Source organism: Bos indicus x Bos taurus, chromosome 21 (genome assembly GCF_003369695.1).
Source record: "Bos indicus x Bos taurus breed Angus x Brahman F1 hybrid chromosome 21, Bos_hybrid_MaternalHap_v2.0, whole genome shotgun sequence".
In the NCBI taxonomy this organism is placed as follows: Eukaryota; Metazoa; Chordata; class Mammalia; order Artiodactyla; family Bovidae; genus Bos; species Bos indicus x Bos taurus.
This window is the reverse complement of record NC_040096.1, coordinates 65,455,236-65,464,154: the sequence shown is the minus strand read 5'-3', so window position 1 is coordinate 65,464,154 and position 8,919 is coordinate 65,455,236.

Genomic DNA, 8,919 nt, shown 5'->3' with positions numbered 1-8,919 from the left:
TGACCTCAGCAGGGCCAGAAGCGCCTTGCTCAGTCTTGCAACCCACATCCGGGGGCCAGCAGGGCTACCCACCCGGTGTTTGTGGATTAAGTGAGTTAATGAATAAATGAATGAGGCACCAAGTGTTCTCAGAGGGTAACTGCAGGCCCCTGGCAAAGATCCTGCGTCCTAGCAACTGGCCCCCGCCTCTCCAACCAACGCCTTCTGGCCACCCCTGAATGCAGGATTCCAGGGGTGGCCAACCCTTCAAACTGGGCTCCCCCAAGGGGGGTCCCAAGGTTGCAGTGGTGCCCTCACCTTGTTCTCTCCCTGCCAGGACCCTGCAGTATGGCGACAGGATGTAGAATGCAGTGAGACCGTCAGCACCCCCACTCTGACCAGCCCCCTGCCCACCTCCCCCAGGGCCTGGCTCCTGGGCACTGCCCTCCACAAGCCCGTTCCTATGCTCACGCTCTGTGCCTCCCAGACCCCCACCTAGCTGCCTGCCATCGAGCTCCAGTTAGGGGTGTGGGGCAGGGGACATTCAGCATGAGGGGACCCCAGCTTCTTCCCCCACCCAACATACATGGGGTTTCTTGGTATTCCCAGACTCAAGCATGGTCTTTAAGGATGAGCCTTGATTTGATAGGTGCACACAAATGCCCGTTCCTCTTCCCTCTCCACCTGTAGGGGCTCCCCTATCAGCTGCAGAACTGGCTGGGGCCAGAGAGGCTGATCCAGCCTCCCAACGTCACCCAGCCAGGTACTGACTGAGCTTAGGAGCACAGCGTCAGGGTGGAGTGCCCCGTCAGGATGACTTTGAAAGCTGATTGTAAAGTGCTTTGAGGAAACTCTGGGTTTATAAAGAGGTGTGTCTGAAATCTGACCAGGAAGCCCACCGGCTCAAAGCAGAGAAGTCCTGTCACGAGAACAGGACTCCAGCTGGGGAACAAAAGCCTGCTTCCGAAGGTGGCTGCCCTGTCTCCTCACCCTCATTTTCTTCGCTGCCTTCTCCCCCCACTGCCTCTCGCTACCCAGCCGTCCACAAGGGGAGAACCCAGCTCTCTCTGGCTGTCTCAGTCCGAAGCTGGTGCCTGGGTGGGAGCCCCGGGGGCTGGAGAGCCTGCCCTCGAGGACTCGGACCCACTTGTCTCCATGTGTCAACCCCTGGCCTCCTTAAAGGCCACCGCCACCTCCCTCGGCCTTCCGAGTTCACAAGCTCGTAGCCCCCACACTCTGGGGGCCATACCTTCCCCACAGGCCCCCTCATCCTCTCCCACATCCCCATCCTAGCCACCATCTGGTGCACACCACCAGCCTCTCTCACCAAGGCCTGCTTCAGTCTCCAGGCCGCCAAACTCCAACTCCCCGTGGCTTGCAGGGAAGAAGGAAGGAAGGAAGGAAGCGGGAAGGAAGGACTCCTGCCTTTTCGAAACCCGTTTTGGCTCCCCAAGGGCTGCACACTCAGAATTAGGCGCACAGTAGGGTCTCATTAAGCATCTGTGGAATTGAATTGCTCCATCTTATCAGGGACGCGATGCGGATGCATTTGGCAGGGACAAGGGGCACCTTGGGATGCAGACACAGTCTTTTCAAGCCTGGGGAGCCCCTCTTCCCTGTGAAGATTTGTCTCCATCCTGGAGATGAGCTTCTTTTCAGCACCTTTCTCCTGCCTCTCTCCAATGGGCCAATTATTTCCGATCGTGTTTTATTTAATTCTGCCTGCCCTCCATGAGCGGCAGGCAACAGCCTGTACTGGTCACGGACGGCGTCAGGACCGAGATTGATCTGTGCACACGTGGAGGGGACCCTGCTGGCTCATTCTCACCCTGGTCATGGTTGTTCCTCCTCCGAACCCCCTGCTAAGTGAAGAAGATACAAGGAACAATCTTGCATTTGTTGTTTTCTGAATAGTTTCTAGGCACCAGCGGGGCTGACTGGAGAAGGGAAGGGGCACGGAGCGTGGGTGGTGGCTGTGTGGCTGGTGGGTGAGCTTGGGAAGCTGGTTTGGGCTCCCCCTGGAATGCTGTTCGTTCCCAGGGGTTATAGTGCAGCTGTGACCCCTCTGCGGAACAGTCGTGCAAGAAAGAGAGGCTGAGCCCCCACCCAGCACTGAGTCCTCAGTTGGTGCTCAGAGCCACCCGCCGCCCGCCTCTGAAATGAGGCTGCTGCTGACCACGGCAGGACGCAAATGCGCCACGCAAAGGCCTGTCACCATCCAGGTTCCTTACGCGCACCGTCCAGGCCCATGTGCCCTGAGGTTGAGCCGTTCGCTGGTCCAGAACCCACGATCCATCCCTGGGGATCTGGGCCCAGCCTCGTCGTTCCCCACTTGGCAGCGTGAGTTAACAAGGAGACCAAACCAGAGGACTTGTGAGGCCTGCAGGATGCGGGCAGGGCCCCAGTGGGAAACAGATGGCGCATACAAGATGGTTGATGCGGGGAGACTTTAATAAAGGGCTATTTACAGAGATGTGGGCGGTGTGCGAGGGGATGGGAGGGATAAGCCACCCCGTGGGCCTGTGGGGCGAGGGGGTGCACTGTCACCCCGGAGCTTGGGGCGGAAGGCAGGCTTGAGCCCAGGAGTCCAGGAGGACCCTTCCCATCCTCCAACGTGCTCAGGTCCTGGGGCCTCACCCAGCTGGCAGCAGAGGCCTGGAGTTCCTGCTGTGGAAGTTTAGGGGGGCCTCCAGGTGCCCAGAGCAGGGGCAGGACAGAAGTAAAAGAGCCCACGGAATCAGAGGCATCGCCAGACCCAACTGCCTCCTTCCAAGCCAGGGAAACTGAGGCTGGAGGGGCCTCCTTCCGGGCAGAGCTGGGATTTGAACCCAGGTCTCCTGGCTGGAACCCTGGCCCTCGCTGCTCTGCGGGTGTACTGGCTTGGAGCAGTGCTTGGATTGTGGCCCCCTGTAATGAGAAGAACGCAGTGGACCAGGATTCAGGTAACGTACCGCGAGCTGAGTGAGCCCCATTCTGGGCTGGGGGCAGGGGGCCGACTCGGCCAAGTGGCTGCTCAGGGCTGGGCATCAGGACTTGGGGAGGGCCCTAGGTGACCCTGGGGAAAGTCTTTCCCCTCGCAGGCCTCAGTTTCCCCACTTGACTTTCCCCGGCTCTGACTTCTCACCCAGGCACACGCCCTGCTGCCTGGGTGTTGGAGGAGTTGTGGGCCAGGTGAGGTAAGTGAGAGGGGAAGGGGCCATCCCTGCAGGAGGAGAGGGTCTGAACTGTAAGCTCTGCGGCTCCAGGAGGGACCCTGGGGCGGGCAGCTGCCGACTGTGGTGCTGGAGAGTGGACAGGGGACCCACAGAGACGGAGAGTCACAGATTTGGCGGGGACAGAGCCCTGGGATCCAGCGGCCTTTCAGCTATGGGAAAGGAGAGGAGTTCACAAAAGAAACAGAAGAAGCTGCCCAAAGGCGGGTAGGACCAGACCCGGCTTCCTCTCGGCTGGCCACCCCAGTAGCCCTTCTGGCTCTGAATTTCCAGTTCCTTTCAATCCACGGGCTCCTTCGCTGACATCCAGAAACACTCTTGAATCCCTCATGTTTGTAAGTATGGAGAAATCCCAAATGCCGAGAGACAAGAGAGTGAGGAAGGGGAGGGTCATTGGTTCCCCATGAGGCAGAGACATCAGTTAAGACCAAGGTTGGGAAGAAGCCACTGGGGCAGGTTAGGTGGGTTCCTCTGGGGCAGAATGGGGGCAGGATACAGAGGGACTGAGTCGGAGGTGAGGCATTGGAGGCAATAAACCACAGCTGTGAACAGGAAGAAAGAGGGTGAGATGGGAAAGGGCTTCATTTTGCAAAAGGTTGTGTGTATGTGTGTTGTTCAGCCGCTAAGTCGTGTCCGACTCTTTGTGACCCCGTGGACCACAGCACGCCAGGCGCCTCTGTCCTCCACTGTCTCCCGGAGTTTGATCAAATGCGTGTCCATCGAGTCGGTGATGCTGTCCAACCGTCTCATCCTCTGTGTCCGTGTCTGCATTTAAAGATGGGAGAGACTAGAGGGTGTTTACAGGCAGAGAGCCTGCAGATGTGAAGCGAGGGCACAACTGATTAATTGAATGAGAACACAGTCTCTCCCCTCTGTGAGTTCCTGGTCTGGTGCGGAGAGGGGGATTTGAACCGACACCTCCACTAATGGGAGACGCGCTGTAATTAAATTACCGCTCCAGCCGCCATCGTCTGCGCCATAGCAGGCACTGTGTGATTTCCCTCCTGTGGGCAGAGAGAGAGTGCTGTCCTGACACATGGAGCACCGGTGTTAATTGTGCTTTTAACTTTCAAAGTGGCTTCACATGGATTATATTTACTCCCCAGAACCCAGTGTTTGTCATGTTCAGCTTTAGATGCTGGTGAGCCGCTTGATGCAGTGGGAGGTGGCGGGGGGTGGTGGGCGGCGGTGGGAAGCTGATCATTCTTTATGCCTCAGCCATGTAGTAAGACACAAGGTGCGTTTGTTGAGTGAATACATGATGCATGGATGGACGGATGGATGGATGGGTGAATGGCTGCATGAAGGGATGGATGGTGGATGGGTGGGTGCATGGATGGATGGATGGATGGGTTTGGGTGGGTGGGTGGATGGGTGCATGGATGGATGGATGGATGGGTAGGTGGGTGGACGGATGGGTGGGTGGATGGATGGGTGGGTAGATGGACGGATAGATGGATGGATGGATGGATGGGTGTGTGAATGGATAGATGGGTGGATGGATGGATGGGTAGGTGGGTAGATAGATGAATGGGTGGGTGGATGGATGGATGGAAGGATGGATGGGTGGGTGGATGGAAGGATGGACGGGTGGGTAGATGGATGAATGGGTGGATGGATGGATGGATGGATGGGTGAGTGGATGGAAGGATGAATGGGTGGGTGGATGGATGGATGGGTGGATGGGTAGACTGATGGGTTTCACTGTGGAATGTTAAATAGGAAAACTCTCTCCTGTCACATGGATAAACTGAGGCCTGGTGACCAGGGCATGTGGCACAGTGCCTGTGTTTGGAGGCATTACTGCATGACAATGACCAAGCTTAGGCCAAGCATCAGTTATCTGTGGGCCCCAGAAGAGTCACAGACACCTTCTTCCTCTTCTCTGCCTCGGAAAGGTGGTAGTGCTGGTGGTTTTAGGCTCTGTGTTCCCCCATCCACTGACCTGTGGACTCTGGGACTCTCAGGCCCAACGGAAGACAGGACCTACTCCTAGGGGGGCTTTGTCCCACCTCTGACCTCAAGCCCTGGCTCATGCTGGGCTGTACTTGAAATGTCCACACCGTGCCCACCTCCCAAGGCCATTCCATGCTGAGTGCCGCCTCCTCCAGGAGGCTTCCCATAAACACCTGGCCAGGCTCCTTGTGCCCGTGCTGACCTGAAGACTTCTGCCGAGGCTGCAAATGTCCGAGAGGGGAGGGATGGGATAGAGTGGGGGCTCCACGGCACCCAGGGGCGCGAGGCTGCTCTCCCCCCTTCTGGGCACGGACGCACAGGGCTGGCAGAGCTGCCATGGCTGCCCCGTGTCCCTCCAGCTGGGTGACGGGCAGGATGTGGGCAGGGATTCCCCCGGGAGGAGCTGCTCCGGCTTGCTCGCGATCGGGGTGCCTACTTCGGCAGCTCCCTCGGCCTGCACATCATTGTCACCAGTATTTTTAACTTGGCATGGCTTTTAGTAAACCCTCCGTGTGTGAGGAGCAGTAAATGATTTGAGAACTTGACTAATTAAGACACAGCTCTGAGGTTGCGGTGGGAAGCCTCTGTGGTTGGTTCCAGGCCCCCTCCCCTCCCCAGAAGCCTGCCCTCCTGGAGCTGCCCCAGAAGGGCTCTCCTCTGCAAACGTAGAGAGCAATGCCTCTGGGCCCCAGAACCCCAGGGCCAGGGCGTCCATAGCCCCAGGGGAAAGGTGGTGTGTGCTGCGGCAGGGGGCCCCTGACACACACACACACCTTCCCGCAGCCTGGCCCTGTCTTAGAGCCCGCCACCTCCTCCAGGCAGCCCTCTCACAGATGCACAAGGCTCTCCAGGGTCAGGCCAGAAGTGGGTCTATTCAGGGCCCTCGGAGGGCAGTGGCTCTGTTGCCAGTTGCTCAGCTCCTGACCTTCATGTTCTTGGTTTTGCCTTCATCTGAGGCCCAGGCGAGGTCAGTCAGTCAGCTCGCTGCTCTACAGCCAACCATTGCTCCTCTGAGCTCAGCGTTTCAGTGGCCCAGCGCAGATCGTGGGGGACCCATCCACGCTCTGCTCCCCTCAGAATATGGGGCAGAGTCCCTCCTTCTCCTCTCCCCAACCCCGCCCTCCAGGGCCCCCAGGTCACAGCTCCTGGCTCTCTCTGGCTTCTCGTCCTGCCTGGGAGATGGACACTCGGGGCCAGGAGATACCCTGGTGCTGGATGCTCCCAAAGGACAAGAGTACTCCTCCCCTCTGGGGGAGCCCAGGGGAAGGACTCCCAGTAAGCTGCAGGGTCTCCCACCGAGGCAAACAGTAGGTGCTCAGTAAATGTCAGCAAGACCCTGTCAAGGGAGGTGGGATGGCCAGGCCTCCTTGGGCGGGGTTGATCTTGCAGAAAAGCAGAGCTGGCCATCACTCTCTACATGTGACCTCAGGGACCCCCCTCCCAACTTGAAAAGTAGCTACTCCACCCCCCCAACTGATGACCCCACCACCCCCCACCTCCAGAGTGAGCAGTCAGAACCCCAGCACCTGCTCCCACCCACCACAGCCTGACTGGTGCCTCAGAATAGGGGTCTGGAACCCCACCGACCTCAGTGGCCACATCTGTAAGATGGGGGCTCAGGATTCCTGCCCAGGTGCCCCCCGCCCCAGGCTCCAGCGAGGTCATGGAGCTGGGCTTGGAGCAGAGCTCCCGGACCGGGTTATCAGCACTCCTATTAATTGCTGTTATTACAATAATTAGGAATGTGCCCACTGACCTTTGGGGAAATTGAACCTCTCTCAAGGGCGGCAGAGCCTTCCTGACAGGCACCCTCCCCCTCCGCGGAGCCAGGCCACCTGCTCGGGGGTGGCCGGGCGATGACTGGCCGGTGGGCTGGCCCGCAGGCACCCCGGAGCCCCCGATCGTCACGGAGCTCCCCCGGTTCTGCACGCCACTTAGTTCTGCCCCTGATGGGGAACACTGTCTGAACAAAGCTCTTGGCCCCGTTCCCGGCTCCCACATCTGCCTGCCTCCGCCCCAGCACCCCCCAACGGCTTGTCAAGACAGAAGCTGGCAGGGAGGGGTTTGCAAACATGAATCGTGGCATTTACTCGTATGTTCCCTGGCCCCGACTTTGTAAAAACATCTGCGGGTGACTCTTCCTCGAGAGAAGGGAAGCTGCTGTTTTTTTTTTTTTCTCTGAGCCTTGCCGGGAAAGAGGCAGACGGGGGGCGGGGGGCGGGCGGGGAGATGCTGGAAAGCCGTGTAATCAAGATGGGCACATTTCTCGGGGTGTGTGGTTACCAACTAATTAGCAACTCTGAAGACCGTGACCTCGGGGGCCCAGCAAGGCGGCCCAGATGCCGCTGCGTTCCATCACATGGTCCTCAGGCCCCAGGGAGAAGGGTCCACACTCTAGGGACAGGCCACTGAGAGCCCGTGGGCTGGCAAGGAGCAGGCCTGTGCAGACACATGGGTGCTTCCATCCAGAGAAGTGCTGACCATCACCAGCTGCACCGCCACGCCCCCAGGCCTCAGTTTCCCCTCCGTAGCCGAAGAAGTGTTATGACAGCACCCAGAGACCATCTGGATCCTAGTCCCAAGATCTGCCCCGTCGATGCACCTCCATCAAGCCTCCCTCTCTCCCCTTCCGCCTAAGGCTGGCCGTGAGGCCTCCCTGCTCCCCCCCCCAACGGCCAGCCTTCCTGTCCTGACGTCACACCCTCACTGCCCGCCACCCCTGCTTCCCACACACCCGGGAGGTCCCTACTCGGACCTCAGCTCCTCTGGCCCCTCTGCCTGCAGACCCTTCCTCAACTCTGTTGCTGCTTGTTGGTCAACACACCAGCCCATCTTGCAGGGGCCAGTCTGGGGAAGACCCAGCAAAAACACCAGGCTGACCTGTTCTCCACGGGACCCCCTAGGAAGGGGGACCCGGCACCTTCACCCACAAAGCAGCAACTGTGGGCCCAGAAAAGCACCATTGCTGGATCTGTGCCTTCTCCCAGGAGCCCCAGAGCAGCGGACAGGAGCCTCTAGGACAGATCTCAGCTGGGCGAGTCTTCCTTCAATGCAGTCCAGGGAGTGAGCTCCCCGTTGCTGGAGGAAGCTGGGATTTCATGCGGGAGGGCAAGGTTGTGGAGAAGAGCACAGGCAGACAGACTGACAGACGGTGGGACCAAAGCAAGCAGCTTTCGCCCCTCTGAGCCTCAGGGTCTTGTCCTGCAAGATGGAAATGATAGTAAGACCAATGACCTAGGTCCATGGTGCCCAAAGTGTGTGCCTGGGGGGGCAGCTGGGGGCCAGTGGTGCCCAGAGGAGGAAGAAAGGGAGAGTACAGCTGAACCAGGGCCCCCAGAAGGGTGAGCCCTGAGCTGGGTGGGGAGCCCAGGGCCCTCAGAAGGGTGAGCCCTGAGCTGGGTGGGGAGCCCAGGGCCCTCAGAAGGGTGAGCCCTGAGCTGGGTGGGAGCCCAGGGCCCTCAGAAGGGTGAGCCCTGAGCTGGGTGGGAGCCCAGGGCCCTCAGAAGGGTGAGCCCTGAGCTGGGTGGGAAGCCCAGGGCCAGGCCCTGGGGACTCTCTCCTACCCACCGAGCTAGCAGAATACCTGGGTAGCTCAGGCAGGCCTGAGAGCCTTTGAAGGGCTTCCCAGTGGAAGTGACCTTGGGGATAGACCTTGAAGGGGACAAATGAGTTCGCCAAATGTAGGGCAGGGGCAGGCCTTCCCAGCAGCGGGGCCCAGCGGCAGGACAAGCTTGCGCCAGGGAAGGCCAGGGTGCCCACGCGCCTGTCTATT